Source organism: Macaca mulatta, chromosome X (genome assembly GCF_049350105.2).
Source record: "Macaca mulatta isolate MMU2019108-1 chromosome X, T2T-MMU8v2.0, whole genome shotgun sequence".
NCBI lineage: Eukaryota > Metazoa > Chordata > Mammalia > Primates > Cercopithecidae > Macaca > Macaca mulatta.
Genome location: NC_133426.1, coordinates 104,068,566 through 104,088,744, shown reverse-complemented (window position 1 = coordinate 104,088,744; position 20,179 = coordinate 104,068,566). Strand labels below are relative to the sequence as shown.

The 20,179-nt window shown below is 39.0% G+C and overlaps 1 protein-coding gene across 5 annotated transcripts in view; it reads right to left on the bottom strand.

Annotated features, from left to right (window-relative positions):
• The window catches only part of DIAPH2 (diaphanous related formin 2), a 918,351-nt gene that overhangs the window by 473,595 nt on the left and 424,577 nt on the right, over positions 1 to 20,179 (bottom strand). The window lies entirely within an intron of this gene.

Sequence of the window (20,179 nt, the reverse complement as noted above, 5' to 3'; positions counted from 1 at the left end):
CCTGAGACTTTGCTGAAGTTGCTTATCAGCTTAAGGAGATTTTGGGCTGAGACAATGGGGTTTTCTAAATATACAATCATGTCATCTGCAAAGAGGGACAATTTGACTTCTTCTTTTCCTAACTGAATACCCTTGATTTCTTTCTCTTGCCTAATTGCCCTAGCCAGAACTTCCAACACTATGTTGAATAGGAGTGGTGAGAGGGGGCATCCCTGTCTTGTGCCAGTTTTCAAAGGGAATTTTTCCAGTTTTTGCCCATTCAGTATGATATTGGCTGTGGGTTTGTCATAAATAGCTCTTATTATTTTGAGGTACCTTCCATCAATACCGAATTTATTGAGTGTTTTTAGCATGAAGGGCTGTTGAATTTTGTCAAAAGCCTTTTCTGCATCAATTGAGATAATCATGTGGTTCTTGTCTTTGGTTCTGTTTATATGCTGGATTATGTTTATTGATTTGCGAATGTTGAACCAGCCTTGCATCCCAGGGATGAAGCCCACTTGATCATGGTGGATAAGCTTTTGGATGTGTTGCTGAATCCGGTTTGCCAGTATTTTATTGAGGATTTTTGCATCGATGTTCATCAGGGATATTGGTCTAAAATTCTCTTTTTTTGTTGTGTCTCTGCCAGGCTTTGGTATCAGGATGATGTTGGCCTCATAAAATGAGTTAGGGAGGATTCCCTCTTTTTCTATTGATTGGAATAGTTTCAGAAGGAATGGTACCAGCTCCTCCCTGTACCTCTGGTAGAATTCAGCTGTGAATCCATCTGGTCCTGGACTTTTTTTGGTTGGTAGGCTATTAATTATTGCCTCAATTTCAGAGCCTGCTATTGGTCTATTCAGGGATTCAACTTCTTCCTGGTTTAGTCTTGGAAGAGTGTAAGTGTCCAGGAAATTATTCATTTCTTCTAGATTTTCCAGTTTATTTGCGTAGAGGTGTTTATAGTATTCTCTGATGGTAGTTTGTATTTCTGTGGGGTCGGTGGTGATATCCCCTTTATCATTTTTAATTGCATCGATTTGATTCTTCTCTCTTTTCTTCTTTATTAGTCTTGCTAGTGGTCTGTCAATTTTGTTGATCTTTTCAAAAAACCAACTCCTGGATTCATGGATTTTTTGGAGAGTTTTTTGTGTCTCTATCTCCTTCAGTTCTGCTCTGATCTTAGTTATTTCTTGCCTTTTGCTAGCTTTCGAATGTGTTTGCTCTTGCTTCTCTAGTTCTTTTAATTGCAATGTTAGAGTGTCAATTTTAGATCTTTCGTGCTTTCTCTTGTGGGCATTTAGTGCTATAAATTTCCCTCTACACACTGCTTTAAATGTGTCCCAGAGATTCTGGTATGTTGTATCTTTGTTCTCATTGGTTTCAAAGAACATCTTTATTTCTGCCTTCATTTCGTTATGTACCCAGTAGTCATTCAGGAGCAGGTTGTTCAGTTTCCATGTAGTTGAGCGGTTTTGATTGAGTTTCTTGGTCCTGAGTTCTAGTTTGATTGCACTGTGGTCTGAGAGACAGTTTGTTATAATTTCTGTTCTTGTACATTTGCTGAGGAGTGCTTTACTTCCAATTACGTGGTCGATTTTGGAGTAAGTACGATGTGGTGCTGAGAAGAATGTATATTCTGTTGATTTGGGGTGGAGAGTTCTATAGATGTCTATTAGGTCTGCTTGCTGCAGAGATGAGTTCAATTCCTGGATATCCTTGTTAACTTTCTGTCTCGTTGATCTGTCTAATGTTGACAGTGGAGTGTTGAAGTCTCCCATTATTATTGTATTGGAGTCTAAGTCTCTTTGTAAGTCTCTAAGGACTTGCTTTATGAATCTGGGTGCTCCTGTATTGGGTGCATATATATTTAGGATAGTTAGCTCTTCCTGTTGAATTGATCCCTTTACCATTATGTAATGGCCTTCTTTGTCTCTTTTGATCTTTGATGGTTTAAAGTCTGTTTTATCAGAGACTAGTATTGCAACCCCCGCTTTTTTTTGTTCTCCATTTGCTTGGTAAATCTTCCTCCATCCCTTTATTTTGAGCCTATGTATGTCTCTGCGTGTGAGATGGGTCTCCTGAATACAGCAGACTGATGGGTCTTGACTCTTGATCCAGTTTGCCAGTCTGTGTCTTTTAATTGGAGCATTTAGTCCATTTACATTTAAGGTTAAGATTGTTATGTGTGAACTTGATCCTGCCATTATGATATTAACTGGTTATTTTGCTCGTTAGTTGATACAGTTTCTTCCTAGCATCAATGGTCTTTACATTTTGGCGTGTTTTTGCAATGGCTGGTACCGGTTGTTCCTTTCCATGTTTAGTGCTTCCTTCAGGGTCTCTTGTAAGGCAGGCCTAGTGGTGACAAAATCTCTAAGCATTTGCTTATCTGTAAAGGATTTTATTTCTCCTTCACTTATGAAACTTAGTTTGGCTGGATATGAAATTCTGGGTTTAAAATTCTTTTCTTTAAGAATGTTGAATATTGGCCCCCACTCTCTTCTGGCTTGGAGAGTTTCTGCTGAGAGATCTGCTGTTAGTCTGATGGGCTTCCCTTTGTGGGTAACCCGACCTTTCTCTCTGGCTGCCCTTAAGATTTTTTCCTTCATTTCAACTTTGGTGAATCTGGCAATTATGTGTCTTGGAGTTGCTCTTCTCGAGGAGTATCTTTGGGGCGTTCTCTGTATTTCCTGGATTTGAATGTTGGCCTGCCCTACTAGGTTGGGGAAGTTCTCCTGGATGATATCCTGAAGAGTGTTTTCCAACTTGGTTCCATTTTCCCCCTCACTTTCAGGCACCCCAATCAGACGTAGATTTGGTCTTTTTACATCATCCCATACTTCTTGCAGGCTTTGTTCATTTCTTTTTCTTCTTTTTTCTTTTGGTTTCTCTTCTCGCTTCATTTCATTCATTTGATCCTCAATCGCTGATACTCTTTCTTCCAGTTGATCGAGTCGGTTACTGAAGCTTGTGCATTTGTCACGTATTTCTCGTGTCATGGTTTTCATCTCTTTCATTTCGTTTAGGACCTTCTCTGCATTAATTACTCTAGCCATCAATTCTTCCACTTTTTTTTCAAGATTTTTAGTTTCTTTGCACTGGGTACATAATTCCTCCTTTAGCTCTGAGAAATTTGATGGACTGAAGCCTTCTTCTCTCATCTCGTCAAAGTCATTCTCCGTCCAGCTTTCATCCGTTGCTGGCGATGAGCTGCGCTCCTTTGCCGGGGGAGATGCGCTCTTATTTTTTGAATTTCCAGCTTTTCTGCCCTGCTTTTCCCCCATCTTTGTGGTTTTATCTGCCTCTGGTCTTTGATGATGGTGATGTACTGATGGGGTTTTGGTGTAGGTGTCCTTCCTGTTTGATAGTTTTCCTTCTAACAGTCAGGACCCTCAGCTGTAGGTCTGTTGGAGATTGCCTGAGGTCCACTCCAGACCCTGTTTGCCTGGGTATCAGCAGCAGAGGCTGCAGAAGATAGAATATTTCTGAACAGCGAATGTACCTGTCTGATTCTTGCTTTGGAAGCTTCCTCTCAGGGGTGTACTCCACCCTGTGAGGTGTGGGGTGTCAGACTGCCCCTAGTGGGGGATGTCTCCCAGTTAGGCTACTCCCACTTGAGCAGGGAGTCTGTCCCTTCTCAGATCTCAACCTCCGTGTTGGGAGATCCACTGCTCTCTTCAAAGCTGTCAGACAGAGTCGTTTGCGTCTGCTGAGGTTTCGGCTGTGTTTGTTATTGTTTTCTGTGCCCTGTCCTCAGAGGTGGAGTCTACAGAGACAGGCAGGTTTCCTTGAGCTGCTGTGAGCTCCACCCAGTTCGAGCTTCCCAGCAGCTTTGTTTACCTACTTAAGCCTCAGCAATGGCGGGCGCCCCTCCCCCAGCCTCGCTGCTGCCTTGCCGGTAGATCACAGACTGCTGTGCTAGCAATGAGGGAGGCTCCGTGGGTGTGGGACCCTCCCAGCCAGGTGTGGGATATGATCTCCTGGTGTGCCTGTTTGCTTAAAGCGCAGTATTGGGGTGGGAGTTACCCGATTTTCCAGGTGTTGTGTGTCTCAGTTCCCCTGGCTAGGAAAAGGGATTCCCTTCCCCCTTGCGCTTCCCAGGTGAGGCGATGCCTCGCCCTGCTTCAGCTCTCGCTGGTCGGGCTGCAGCAGCTGACCAGCACCGATCGTCCGGCACTCCCCAGTGAGATGAACCCAGTACCTCAGTTGAAAATGCAGAAATCACCGGTCTTCTGTGTCGCTCGCGCTGGGAGTTGGAGACTGGAGCTGTTCCTATTCGGCCATCTTGCTCCGCACTCCCCCCACCGCCTTTAACCATTTTTAAGCACACAGCTCAGTGGGGTTAAGTGCATTCACACTGTTGTGCAACCATCACCACTATCCATCTCCAGGATGTTTTAAACATCCTATACTGAAACTGTTACCCATTAAACATTTAACTCCCCATCTGCCTTATCCCCCAACCCTTGGTAAACAAAGACTTTTTGTCTCTACAAATTTGACTATTCTAGGTACCTCATATAAGTGGAATCATATGGTATTTATCCTTCTGCATATGACTTATTTCACGTAACATAATGTCACGGAGATTCATTCATATTATAACATATACCAGAGTTTCATTCCTTTTATTTTTTTATTTTTTATTTTTTTTTTTTTGAGGCGGAGTCTCGCTCTGTCGCCCAGGCTGGAGTGCAGTGGCGCGATCTCGGCTCACTGCAAGCTCCGCCTCCCGGGTTCCCGCCACTCTCCTGCCTCAGCCTCCCGAGTAGCTGGGACTACAGGCGCCGCCACCACGCCCGGCTAATTTTTTTGTATTTTTAGTGGAGACGGGGTTTCATTGTGTTAGCCAGGATGGTCTCGATCTCCTGACCTCGTGATCCGCCCGTCTCGGCCTCCCAAAGTGCTGGGATTACAGGCTTGAGCCACCGCACCCGGCCTCATTCCTTTTAAAGGCTGAATAGTATTGCATTGTATATGTGCCACACGTTGTTTATCCACTTGTCACTCAATGGACATTTGGGTTGTTTCCATGTTTTGGCTACTATGAATAATGCTGCTATGAATTTGGTATGCAATCATCTGTGAGTCCTTGCTTCTGATTCTTTTATGTATATGCCCAGAAGTGGAATTGCTGGATCATATGGTAATTCCATTTAACTTTTGTAGTAACTGCCATGCTATTTCCTACATTGGTTGCACCATTTTACATTCCTACCAGCAGTGCATAAGGGTTCAAATTTCTCCACATCCTTACCAACACTTCTTGCTTTCTGTTTTCTTGATAGTAGCTATCACAGTATGTTTGAAGTGATATTTCATTCTGGTTTTGATTTGCAATTTCCTAATGATTAGTGGTGTTAAGTATCTTTTCCTGTGTTTATTGGCCATCTGTATATCTTCTCTGGAGAAATATTTATTCAATTCCTTTACTCATTTTTGAACTGAGTTGTTTTGTCGTTGTTGAGTTGTGGGAGTTCTTTATATATTCTGGATATCAATCATTTATCAAATACATTATTTACGAATATATTCTCCCATTCTGTGGGTTGCCTTTTTTTAAACTCTGTTGATAGTGTTATTTGATTATGTGATCATTCTTGTATATGTCTCCAGGGTCCTTACCTAAGAGTTTATCTAGAGTATATGCTAGAAGGGGCATTTCTGCATATGGTTTAACATTTCTTGATAATACCAAATTGTTTTCCAAAATGAATTTAGCAAGTTACACTCTCACCAGTAGTTCCCTTTGTTCCTTATTCTTACCTCTACTTTATATTAACAGAATTTAACATTTTTGCCAATCTGGTGAATGTGAAATATCTTCATGTATATATTCACATATTCTAAATACGAAATCCATCATTGTGGTTTAATTTAATCATAAGTATGAATGAAAAATGGTAGGTGGCCGGGTGCGGTGGCTCACGCCTGTAATCCCAGCACTTTGGGAGGCTGAGGCAGGTGGATCATGTGGTCAGGAGTTCGAGACCAGCCTGGCCTATATGGTGAAACCTCGTCTCTACTAAAAATACAAAAATTAGCTGGGCGTGGTGGTATGCACCTGTAGTCTCAGCTGCTCGGGAGGCTGAGGCAGGAGAATTGCCTGAACCCAGGAGGCAGAGGTTGCAGTGAGCCGAGATCACACCACTGCACTCCAGCCTCGGTGACAGAGCAAGACTTGGTCTCAAAATATAAATAAATAAATAAATAAATAAATAAATAAATAAATAAAGTATAGACGCTTTGAAAAACAGTATCTCTTAAAATTAAAACTATACGTTCCATATGACCCAGGATTCCCACTCCTAGGTATTTACCCAAGATAAATGAATTTATGTCTTTTACATAAATGATGATAGCAAGATGCATAATAGCCAAAATTTAGAAACAACCCAACTGTCCATCAGGTGATGGATAAACAAAATGTGGCACAGCCATACAATGGAATACTACCCCAAAATAACAATGAACTACCAATACATGCCACAACTTTACACTAAGTGAAAAAACTCACTAACACCACAAAGTAACACAAAGACTCTATTACTGTATTATTCCATTGATGATATGAACTTCTAGAAGAAGGCAAAACCATGGTGATTTAAAACAAATCAGCAGTTATCTGAGCTAGGAGTGGGGATCCACTGCACAGAGGCATCAGGAAACCACACTGGTTGATTGCAGTGGAGGTTCCAAAGCTGTATACAAATAACAAACTTCATCTAACTATATGCCTAAAGTGAGTAATTTTTTTTTTTTTTTTTTTTTCAGATGGGGTCTTGTCAGAGGCATGTGAACCAGAGCAACTCCATCTTAAATAGGAGCTGGGTAAAATTAGGCTGAAACCTACTGGGCTGCATTCCCAGATGGTTAAGGCATTTGAAATCACAGGTGAGATAGGAGGTCAGCACAAAATACAGGTCATAAAGACCTTGCTGATAAAGCAGGTTGCAGTAAAGGAGCTGGCCAAAACCCACCAAAATCAAAATGGCGATGAGAGTGACTTTTGGTTGTCCTCACCACTACACTCCCACCAGCGCCATAACAATTTACAAATGCCATGGCAATGTCAGGAAGTTATCCTATATGGTCTAAAAAGGGGAGGCATGAATAATCCACCCCTTGTTTAGCATATCATCAAGAAATAACCGTAAAAATGGGCAACCAGTAGCCCTCAGGGCTGTTCTGTCTATGGAGTAGCCATTTTGTATTCCTTTACTTTTTTAAAACACTTGCTTTCACTTTGCACTGCAGACTCATCCTGAATTCTTTCTTGCATAAACAGACACAAGAACCCTCTCTTGGGGTCTGGATCAGGATCCCTTTCCTATAACAGTCTCATTCTGTCTCCAAGGCGGAGTGTAGTGGCACGATCTTGGCTCACTGCAACCTCCACCTCCCAAGCTCAAGCAAGCCTCCCACCTCAGCCTACCGAGTAGCTGTCACCCCAAGTGCGCACCACCCCACCCAGCTAATCTTTTCTATTTTTGGTAGAGACAGAGTTTCGCCATGTTGCCTAGGCCAGTCTCGAACTCCTGAGCTCAAGTGATCTGCCTGACTCAGCCTCCCAAAGTGCTGGGATTACAGGCATGAGCCACCGCACCTGGCCTAAAATGAGTAAATTTTATAGTGTCAGTTAAAGATCTCAGTAAAGTTACTACAAGAAATTATAGGTTAGGTTCAAGTCTCTCTTGACCATGAATACATTTTACTTCTAATAAAATAACAGTACAACAAACAAAGTCCTAAGAAGATGCTTTAAGAAATCAATGAGTACCCTGACCTTTCTCATACACTTTATGAAAGCTGAAATTTGGAAGCATAAAGTGATCTGAATGGGCCAGGCTGTGATTGATTAAATATCCTTGGAATCAAGCATGTGCATCTGTCCCCAAGTCTTTGAATATAATTTACTATACTTTTCCACTTCCCTCAGCACAGGTTTCTAAGTATTCTGTTTTAATATGTGTATCTAGCTAGTTGCTTAAATCTGAATATTAAGATCCTTTCCCTAAATAGCCTCTGAAAAGCTTGTATTTCCTCATAGTAGGTTACTTGCATCCTGGAGTGATCCCTCATACTGACCAATAAATAACAAGTTTCTTCATTCTTATTTATCTGGACAATCTCAGGATATCCTCTGGGAAAAAGGAAATTATTTGACTTTTGTGACTAATTAGTGAATTGGGAGGGGTACAGACATACAATAGTTGTAAGTAGTACCATTATACTATTGTTTTTGAACAGGTTTTGATTTTATCCAAAAAATTTAAAATACTAATATTTAACTATATGTAGAAAGATGGTAGGAACTTGAGAAGCAGTTTTAAAGATACTCTTATCGTAGCATAAAAGGGAAGAGAGCATTCTGATAATTCAGATTTAAAATTCAAAAAAAAGAATAAAAGATAAGAAAATAATGAATGGCAAGGCTTTGTACTTGTCCCCATGACAGAAGGCAGGAAAAGCAAAACTGAAGACATTGTTTGGGGAAGAGAAGAAAAGTACATCTTGGAAATGGGGCTGGAATTGTTGTTTTTTCCTTCCTTTCCAAAGAAGTAGAGCAGCTTTACAGTATGGATATCATCTAACAGAGTATGTACTTTGTCTTGTGGTTAGTTAGCCAGTGTTTATGAGCAACATAATTTATTTTTCATGTGTGCTATTATATAAAATCCATTTGCCTGTCCCCACACACACTTCTCCCTGTCTCTTGCTTTAGCAGTACAATGTTCTATATCTGGCATCTAGCTCATAAGCTCCTCAAGGACTGGAGATGTACGTTTTACTTCTCTTTATCCCCGCGAAGCATCCAGCACAAGGTTCCACAGAGAGTAAAGGCTCAATAAATGTGGCCAACTTGCTGCACAAGTACTCACTAAAAAGTCGTTAAATGTGTATAAATAATTCTTGTATTCTCTAAAATTATCACAGAGCTTTATTTTAGTATCAACTGCTACTTTATAAACTTCCTTCCATGGACATGAGCTCTCCTTGTTAAGGCTGTGCAATGCCTTCACTAGGAAGGCTTCAATTGACAGGAAAATCAGTTTGTAAGATGACTGGTCAAACTTAGTCACGGTAGCCATGTTTTTGGAACAACAGTCTCATACAGGGTCAAAATCTCCTTCGAACAGAGCTTTTATAGAATAAAAAAGCCTTTGTTTTCAGACTTACTAATTATATTCACTAAATGCCATTCATGTTGTCAACCTTCCCCTACTGTGAGAATTACAAAATCAGACATAAGATTATACTCGGAAAACGACTACAGCAATTCACAGAATACTAAGCCAGCTGGGTTCATTTAAATCCTCTGTGGAAACAGTCTTCACAGTGAACTAAGTAAGACCTACAGCTAGTTCCATAAATCATCATTTTTTGTCTGCTCTGGTGCTGAAAATGTTTATTGCTGCTCCTGATATATGGGGTATTCATCAAGAACCAAAAAAAAATGTATTTTTGTAAACTAGAGAATTATTCGTCTCTGCCAGTTATACTATTCAACTGTTAACTGTATCTATTATTGTTTAGTCACAACGACTTCAACAAGTATAGTGGTGATACAACATTAATTTGATTACTTTTTTTGTATTACTGTATAAGGATAATTTTTTTTAAATGAAAGAAAATACAGATGCATTAATTTTCTTATTTCTTGAAAATGTATCTGTATTTAATGGGTCAAAAACTAAGCCATAGGTGAGTTCTCTACAGAAAACAAATTATACCCTTCATTACAGTTCTATACACAAATATATATGGTTGACTTTTTAACACTTATTATTGGAAGAAGATAAGGAATATAATTTGGCAACTCTTAGCTTGCATTTTTCAATGCTCTTTACAAGTCTGTCAACTGATGTATACAAAGGAACATTTAACTCAATCCTGTTTCTCTCTGATTATCCAATTATGAAAATCACCCCAACCCTTCTCACTCTTTCATTCTCTCTCTCTCATTCTGTGTCTCAATCTCTCTGTCTCTGTGTAGCTCCCTGTCTCTCTTACTCAACACCCATATGCACACTCACCCTTTTTGGCTTGATCTGGCTCTTATTTTATTTTCCTTGGTCCTTCCCCTAATACAAAACTTTCAAAAATTGAAATCTCTTCCATATCAAAAAGGTCATGTGTTTGCATAAGGGTGTATAATAACGAGACATTACTAGGACTCAAGGCAAGTATGTCCTATATATACACATATATACACCTCACAGTAAGTTATGTAGATATCTAGGAGGCAGACATAACTGTAACATATAAGTTAAAATCAGAGATAGCAGTATAGGCTTCACAATATTAATAATCACAGGTAAAGGCAGGTTGTGTGTGTGTGTGTGTGTGTGTGTGTGTGTGTCTGTAATAGGCGACAGAAAATTTTAACATACATAAGAATAATAGAAAAAAAACCCATGAGTCTCCAAAGTAATGACAAGGAGCACTAATCAAGTCTGCATCAGACAAATTACATTTACAAACTATTGTTCTCTAGAGAATTTAATAAACTGAAAATTTTGGAGTATAATCAAGTTTTCACACAACCTATAGTATTGTAAATGTGATGATTTTGTCTAAACAGATGTAATCAAATTCTGAGAAAACAAACAAGTCTTCCATTTAAAGTACTAGCTAATTTGCAGCAATGAATGTAAATTAATGAATATTTCAACTTAGAGAAAAAAATCTTTAAATAAGCTCAAGGGACCTCTATATTTTAACAGGCAAGGAGGAGAATAAAGGTGTGAGTTAGTTTCTTTTACTAAGAGCTCAAGTTTTCAAAAAGATATTTTGAGACACATAAGCTTTTATAACTATAGCAATTTTTAACAGTACATCTATAAACTTTGTTAATTCCTATGCCTGACATGATCATATATTTTTCCCTTTGCTATAATTAGCTTACCACAAAGTTAGTGTTTTCTCTCATTTCAATTTCTTAATGTAGGCTACAGAGAACAAGAAAGATATAATGCATCTCCACATTAATATAAATCTAGAAGATGTATGACCATTTGGAAAAATTGAGGCTATCATTTTAGAAGATGGCACCTCATAAGACAGAGACACATATTACCTTCATTAAGTTTTCTTTGTACTTAAGTAGTCAATCTGTATGTGCACCACTATACTATATAGACAGATAAGGAGACCAGGTAGCTGACATGTTAGAAGTGGGAAAAAGCACTGACTTGCTAATTGAAGAACAATCTTCAAAGCACATAGTAGTGTATTCATAGGATTACAAAATCAAGGAGCCACGATAATCTGTTTCCAATTCTTAGAGGGCTGCATTTTAAAGAAGATAAACTCAAAAGGAGTGGCCTGTGTTTGGTTCAGATTTTAAATGGCAATGAAGGGCACTAGAGGTGAGGGCTTTGAACTGGATTTCTGAGCTGGTATCCAAGGATCTTGATTTAGTGGAGAATCAGATGACTGAAGCAGTCTTCTACTATTACCATTTGCCTACGTGCACAAGTTCATATGCACAGATCAATGGCATGTGCATTAGAATACATAATGAATAACATACACCAATTAAAAGACCTTATGGAGAATTCTTTCCTCTAAAAAATTTAGTGTTCTATACGTTTAAATACTTCTAGACTTACTAACTTAAGTAGTATTAATGCTTGTCTTTTAAAAATTACATATTTTGGGCCGGGCGTAGTGGCTCACGCCTGTATTCCCAGCACTTTGGGAGGTCAAGGTGGGTGGATTGCCTGAGCTCCGGAGTTTGAGACCAGCCTGGGCAACATGGTGAAACCCCGTTTCTACTAAAATACAAAAAATTAGCCAAGCTTGGGGGCGAGGGCCTGTAGTCCCAGCTACTCAGGAGGCTGAGGCAGGAGAATTGCTTGAACCTGGGAGGCGGAGGTTGCAGTGAGCCAAGATTGTGCCACTGCACTCTAGCCTGAGCAAGAGACCGAGACTCCATCTCCAAAAAAAAAAAAAAAAAAAAAAAAGACATATTTTGGTGTATTAATTTACATGAAAAAGTGTAGGAAACAAAAACCCATGACACAATTATAAAAACTGAATCCAGAATGTCACCACTGACATAGTATCACAACAGTGTAACATTCATCTTTAAGTACAAGAAACTATTCAGTGGTCCTCAATAATGAGAGCCCAGTAAGCACAGTACAATAAAACACAATGGACTTAAATAAAGGTCAACCATCACATAAGCTGAACAAAGGAAACTATTTAAAATTAAGAATGATATTCTGTTCTTGTGTCACTCTATGGTGCTTAGTTATTTCAGAGGTCTAAACTATAGTGAATATTCTTGCTTCAATGTAATATAATGAGGCACAGACAAACCCTTAAATTGAAATGTTTGTATCCACTGGTCATGAATTATGAACAAATGGTACAGCATGTCACTATATTATATGATGACATTTTAAAATGCAAAGTACCAAGAATATGTTCCTTTGCATTTGGCGTAGCATAGAATCTTATATCACTGATTAGCAACCAGTGACTTGGAGAGATCACCAAATGCAAACTCTTTCCCGCAAATATCCCCATAGAGGAAAGTTTAAAGGACCCCCAAGGAGAAAAAGAAAAGTTTGGAAGTAGGGCCTAACATTTCATCCCACTCCATACATGATCAAGAGTCTAACCTTCCTGGCCGGGCGCGGTGGCTCACGCCTGTAATCCCAGCACTTTGGGAGGCTGAGGCGGGCGGATCACAAGGTCAGGAGATCGAGACCACGGTGATACCCTGTCTCTACTAAAAATACAAAAAATTAGCCGGGCGCGGTGGCGGACGCCTGTAGTCCCAGCTACTCAGGAGGCTGAGGCAGGAGAATGGCATGAACCCGGGAGGCAGAGCTTGCAGTGAGCCGAGATCCGGCCACTGCACTCCAGCCTGGGCGACAGAGCAAGACTCCATCTCAAAAAAAAAAAAAAGAGTCTAATCTTCCCTTTCACAGAATTTTTTTCAAGACAAATTATAACCCACAAAGTCATTTTCTTCTCAGCAAATTATCAATCACATCTCCCTCAAATTCAATTAATGCTAAATATTGTCTGATAGGAAAAAGTATATTTCAGTGAAGCAAAAGAGTCAATGAAAATTCTAAAAATAGCATGATCCACTGAAATCATTTGTTTGAGTCCCAGGAAAAGTTGGATCCTAACTCTGCCTTCATCACTGAGTGATCTTGGTTAAAGCCATCTCTCTGGAGAGCAGATCCTCATTTGTAAAATATTGAGAACAGCAGTCAACCTTGCCTACACAAAACTAATATACTCTGACAGTCTATACAAAACCAAGGGATAGCTCCATAATTATTCAAATTATTAGATGCCATTTTATTATAAATATATAGGCTCTGCTGCTTGGATACATTAAAATCTGTTACAAGATGAGAAACTTCCTAATAATAGGCCTACAGTTACACCAAATTGAATTAAAATAAAAATGATAGATTCTAAGTTTCATGCCAGAGAGCCAAGAAAACTCACATGAGGTTTTCCCCATTTTCAGAACACTATAAGTGCCAGAGTTGGTTCTATAATGCTTCCTTGGAATGAGTCAACTATAACTAAACATTGTTACAATGCAATAAGAGGCAGGGTGCCACACAATTTTGTAAATAGAAAACCTTTATGTAAGCCCCAACTTGGACCTTTACTAGCTTTTGAATCTTGGACAAATTACATAACCTCACTGGGCTTTAGTTTTCTAATTTGCAAAATGGGGTTAATAACACTTAACTTCCCTGAATCACAAGGAAAACACCTTATAAACTATAAAAATACAGGCAACCAAATGCATGGACTGTTGACCAGGATTTACTGATTGTTGCTAAGTTCCCTTTCCATACATCCAATAGTGGTTATTTTCTAAAATATCTTTGGTTTTAAATTAAGAGTCCCATATTTATTTAATAACCCATATTTAATAATGAGTTGCTGATTTACATTTACAGCAAACAACACATTTTTATGTCTTTACAAATAAAACATAAAAAATCTTACAGTAACATATTCAACAGTTTTGCTGGCAAAAATATGCCCTTTATATCTGTGAGGAACAAAATGTTCTCACTTAAAAAACAAGTTAACACATGTTGAGTATTAATAACAAATCCTCTATTTAATCAAATTGTCTGACTTTCAATCTGTAGTAATATATTGAGAGCTTCACATGTAATAGACACTGGAGATATAATGCAGAATAAAATATACATCCAAATTTGATGAGTTCTGAGTCTTGTGAAGGACAAAGGGGAAGAAAACAGCAAATTAAATGCCAAGTGAAGACATGGTGAAAAGGTGGCCATATGGTAAACCAAGGAGCGAGACCTCACCAGAAACCAACCCTGCTGGCATCTTGATCTTAGGCTTTCAGTCTCCATAACTGTGAAAAAATAAATTTCTCCTCTTTAAGCCACTCAGCCTATGGTTTCTATTATGTCAGTCCAAGCTGAACAATACACTGACTAAAGTATTTTCCTTTTCCAAGCATCAGTTTTCTCACTTGTGGACTGAAGAGGTTAGACTAGATGTATTCATCTGCTGACATTCTGAGTTTATATGGACACAATCCACATTATTTTAGCTAGAAATGATTAGACACTGTGAAACTTTGTGTGTACTTACGTATGACTTTTTCCTAAGGTCTTTTGTAGATTTTTTTGTGTGTGTAGATTACAGATTTCCAAATTTTACTGCCATAGACAGCAGTCGCTTTTCTTTACAAAGCATATTTTCTGGGGTAATTTTCTATTTCACAATAAAGTTGAACCTATTTTACTTTCCTTCTTACAACTTCTGTGGGGAAGATGGATGGAGATGGATGTTTCCTTTGTATAGTTGGTATGATACTCTGTCACTAATACCATGTAATGGTCTCTAGATGAGGCTTTACACGTCATAGATACTCTAGATCATGGGTGTCCAATCTTTTGGCTTCCCTGGGCCACATTAGAAGAAGGAGAACTGTCTTGGGCTACACATAATATATACTATCACTAATGATAGCTGATGATCTAAAACAAACATCACAAAAAAATCTCATGTTTTAAGAAAGTTTATGAATTTGTGGGAGGATCATGGCAGACAGGAGGCAGGACTAGATTGCAGCTCCGACTCGGATGGACAGAGAAGCGTGAGGAGGCTTGCATCGTGAATTTTAGCTCCAGAACGACTGCAGGGATAAACCAGGAATCCCAAGAGGACCCACAGACTCTCTGAAGGAAGGGGACTGCTGCTGCAGGACCCAAATACTGTGAGTGCCCAAACTGCGGAAGTGGGAAAGGGAGATCCTCAGCCACCGAACACACACCCCTACTGGGGAAACTGAAGGTCTAGTTTGAGGGAGAAGTTTCCAGCCTCACCTAGAGCTGAGTCAATTTAGAGAGCCAAGCAAAATATAGGGGTAGAGGAAGCAGCAGGAAAGGCCCTGGGAGTTCACTGGGTCCCCAAGCAGGCTATTCCTGCCTGGCACCATAGGGATCCTTCCAGAGGGTGACCAGAGGCACAGGGGAAAAAGCCACAAGGAGAAGAAAGTCTCCAGCTGAACTTTGTAACAACTTGAAGTGGTCAAGAAGCCTCCTGGCCAGAACTCAGTGGAGGGCATGAATCCGCTGTGTAGACTCTACAGGCAGTGGAAGAACTAAAGCCCTTTTCTTTCACAGCTCGGAGGTGGGTAGCCTGGGGCAAGTTCTCAGTCCTGTTTGCCCACTGCCTGGAAACAGACTCGGTGCTGTTAGTGGGGGCATGGTGGGAGTGAGGCCAGCCCTTTGGATTGCATGGGAGCTGGGTGAGGCCTGTGACTGCCGGCTTTCCCTCACTTCCCTGACAACCTGCCTGACTCAGCAGAGGCAGCCATAATCCATGTAGGTACACAACTCCATTGACCTGGGAATCTCACACCCATTCCCTACAGCAGCCGCAACAAGACCCACCCAAGAAGAGTCTGAGGTCAGACACGTCTAAACCTACCCCACCTGATGGCCCTTCCCTACCCACGCTGGTAGCTGAAGACAAAGGGCACATACTCTTGGGAGTTCTAGGGCCCTGCCCACCGCCAGTTCCTCTCCATACTACCACAGCTGATGCTGTATGGAAATCACCACCTCCCGGCAGGAGGCCAACCAGCACAAAAATAGAACATTAAACCACCAAAGCTAAGAACCCTCACAGAGTCCATTTCACCCCGCTGCCACCTCCACCGGAACAGGTGCTGGTATCTACAGCTGAGAGACCCGCAGATGATTCACATCACAGGACTTTGTGCAGATAACCCCCAGTATCACCCCAGAGCCAGGTAGACTTGTTGGGTGCCTAGACCCAAAAGAGAGACAACCATCACTGCAGTTTGGCTCTCAGGAAGCCACATTCACAGGAAAAGGGGGAGAGTACCACATCAAGAGAACATCCCATGGGACAAAAGAATCTGAACAACAGCTTTCAGCCCTAGACATTCCCTCTGACAGAGCCTACCCAAATGAGAAGGAACCAGAAAACCAACTCTGGTAATATGACAAAATAAGGCTCCTTAACACCCCCCAAAAATCACACTAGCTCACCAGCAATGGATCCAAACCAAGAAGAAATCCCTGATTTACCTGAAAAAGAATTCAGGATATTGGTTATTAAGCTAATCAGGGAGACACCAGAGAAAGGTGAAGCCCAATGCAAGGAAATTAAAAAAAAAAAAAGACACAAGTAGTAAAGGGAGAAATATTCAAGAAATATTCAATCTCAAATTGAGATTCAGAGAAGCTAAGTGACTTAATCATGAAAAATTGGCTAGTAATTGGCAAAGTGTAAGTTAAAACGTAGGTTCTAAGCCCACGATATTCTCCCCTTTTGTAAGGTTATGGATTCTTAATCCTACCTATTCTTCAAGATTCTTCTTTCTCAATTTACCAGCAGTGCCCAGTCACCAAAGATTCCTTCCTCCCCTGAACTCCTGCTAATATCAGTGGCCATTTATTTTTACCCTCACTGACAGTGTACCTTGTGACATTACATAATATTCCGTATGCGTATTTCCTGGCTACTCAACTGTACCATAAACTTCTTGAGGTTTCTGTGTATCTTCTCTATTGTTTGTAGACCTCTGATGAATAGATCATCTGTTTTATTTTGTATTTGTTTATAGCTGCCTGATATTCCTTTACCTGCTCCTAACATTTGGTATATCCCTATCTTTGGTAATAGCACCCTTTAGGGCATAACCAATCTTCCATGGCAGGTAGTTTTGGTAGCACTGTCAATCAAGGTTTTTTGCTCTCCCTTGAACAAGGGGTGTTCTTATAATCCACACCAGGCTCATTAGGCTCTCTTCATAATTTGAATTTGAATCAAACATAGGCAAAGGAGAAGGAAAATGGTTGGAGTTGATATATCACAAAGGCAACATCCTAAAAAGACTTTTCATTCAATCCTGCTACCTGAATTCTCAAAGCTGTCACAGTTGCTGTTCTTTTAAAGGCCAAGTAATTTAGTCTTTCCTCAGTTTCTGGCTGAGTTACTTCATATCTTTCCAGCAAGTTTCACTTTTTGCTTGAATCAGCCAGAGTCACGTTCCGATACTTACAAACAAAGATACTTATTTGATAAACCCCAAAGCTTCGTATAGAGGGAATGCTAAGTATTTTTAAATGTTTTGTCCTTATGCAGATTATATATGCTATTTCATACTGAAAAAAAAAAAAAAAAAAGGCAAACAAATGGCCTTGAGGTGTAGCATTTCTATTGGTTAGAATTTTAATAACCAACAGGCTAAGCTAACATTGGGAGCTCATCTTCATTGAAATGATTTTTATTATAGTTCAGCACACTGGTTTGGTGACTCACAAAGTGATAATTCACTGCTGCAAATTAACAAAGCATTTTGTGGTGAGGGTAGTAATTACAATAATGATACCCTTTAGTGTTGATATTTTGGTTAACCCATCTGTTTTCCTTTTCTTCCCAAATACCATAACAGCCAATTGTGACCATCTGAAATTTTTATATTACCTTACTACAAGATACATCTGATAAGTTTAACCACATTCCTCCTTTTTACCTAGTTGAATATTTTAACATACTCTATAGCTTCTTGTTAAAAGCACTGGATTAGTTTTAAAATCACTGAGAAATTATCATTAGAAAAATTTAGGATAGTAAATGGTATCATTTTTAAAGCATAATCAGTGTTCTATGAGGGAAATTCCCCCTGCTATTTTCTTTAAGAAGGCAATCACTAAGAAAAATCAACCAAGAAATCCTTCATAATACAACTGAAATTAAACAGCAATTCTAGCTAATTACACATCAGTAGTTACTTAATTCTATTTCAAACAGAATACAGACCTAAGCTAACTATTTCTATGTGCTTCAGAAAATTTCTGTCATTTTAGACATTTACATTTACTCACAATCCTTTGTATTCCAGGACTATCCTTTGAGTCCTAGACATTATGGGAATATCATGCATGTATATGATATTTCTCTTTCTAAATGACAAGTGTTTTCCTAGAAAATTTCCCAGAAGATAAAAATCTTACTGAAAAGTTGGGGGTGGAGTGGGGGACAGATTTTAAAACCTTCACTTCTTTCACTTTTGGAACACCTATTGCTACATGATAGTATTTCCCACAAGATTATTTTTTATTTTATTTGAAGTTGGCAAAAATCTTTGTGCTGAATCCTTTGAGCATACCTCTAGTGATAGATGTCAGATCAGTGCTGTGTAGAAGAACTTTTATTTGACAGGTAGATGACAGAAAGAAGCCTCTCTCCAAAATACAAGATGTAACTGTAAAATCCTTCAGTGAGATTAACGTAATCTTTTGTTCCTATGTATAAATGACTTACCCATTCTTGCTTCAAAGAAATTAGTTCATGTAATTAATTTGAATAGTGTGAAATTAAGACACTTATAAGGTACATATTTCTTCAAATTAGAATGGTTTAAAATATTTTTATATGAATTAAATGCAAAATAGGTATCTAATACAAATTTCTAATGATATTTTAACTTATACTCTTTTTATAATTGTCAAGCAAGAAGACTTTTAGATTTACTCACCGTGCATATAGCATATACTCTAGGCAAGTAGCACCATGGTAAAGAGATGACTCTATTAACATTGGGTATATGGTATACAATACAATGTTAACGTCCTAAATACTTTATTTTATCCTATAAATCTGGCATGATTTAGTACAGTTTATTACAAGCATTGCCTTATTCCCTCTGGCATTATGAAATGATTTTACATGTCCCCAAATATCACAAGAAGATGAGGGTAAAATGTTTTCTTCACAAAATCCAGCATTTCCAGATAATTTTCCCTATTTTCCTTCCTTGTTCTCTTTCCTTACAGCCCTCAAAAATATATCAGGAATAAACAGATATTCACAATTCTATTGTACATCCTATTACTATCTGTAAGTGTTATTCTTTATGTCTATTTGGGTTAGAACTCCCAAGATCAAATCATTTTTGATACCTATCAAAGTGCTAGTCCATGTATATGTAATGAACATCAATTTAATGCATGTATAGAAAAGAAAGTCATATCCATTGCTAGATTTGGGATTCTCATTATAATATACTTCAAGAACTAACCAAAGTTCTGCAATGTTTTCAGATGTGAGAGAAAAAAAGTGAAAGAATGGTGAGATGTCAAAGATAGATTGCTTGTTTTCAGATTTATTTTCGTCTCTAGCTTTCTTACAGGCCTTCACCTCAGAGTCTTTTCAGGCTTCTATAACAGACAGATCTTTTCCTTGAATAAGGTGGTTTGCTCTAGCCTAAAAATGGACATGTACAAGCACTTTTGGGCTTCTCTGTATCTTTGTTTGCTTTTCATAAGTCTCAAAAATGTTATTATTAAATGATCCAATCAAAACAAGTTGATTATTATTCAATTTTCTTTTTTACCTCTTGAATGCACTAGATACCAGTGTACAATACTACTTGACATTGAAGAGTATCATTATCTTAGAGTAGAATAAGCAAACTATATTCAAAAATAAATTTCTGGCTATTTACCTCATTAAATTTAGCTTGTTAGATACTTTTTAGAAAGACATAAGTAATAATGTAAATGAAATACGATACTGCATCTATTTTATTTTATTTTATATTTTATTTTGTGAGACATAGTCTTGCTCTGTTGCCTAGGTTGGAGTACAGTGGCGTGATCTCGGCTCACTGCAACCCCTGCCT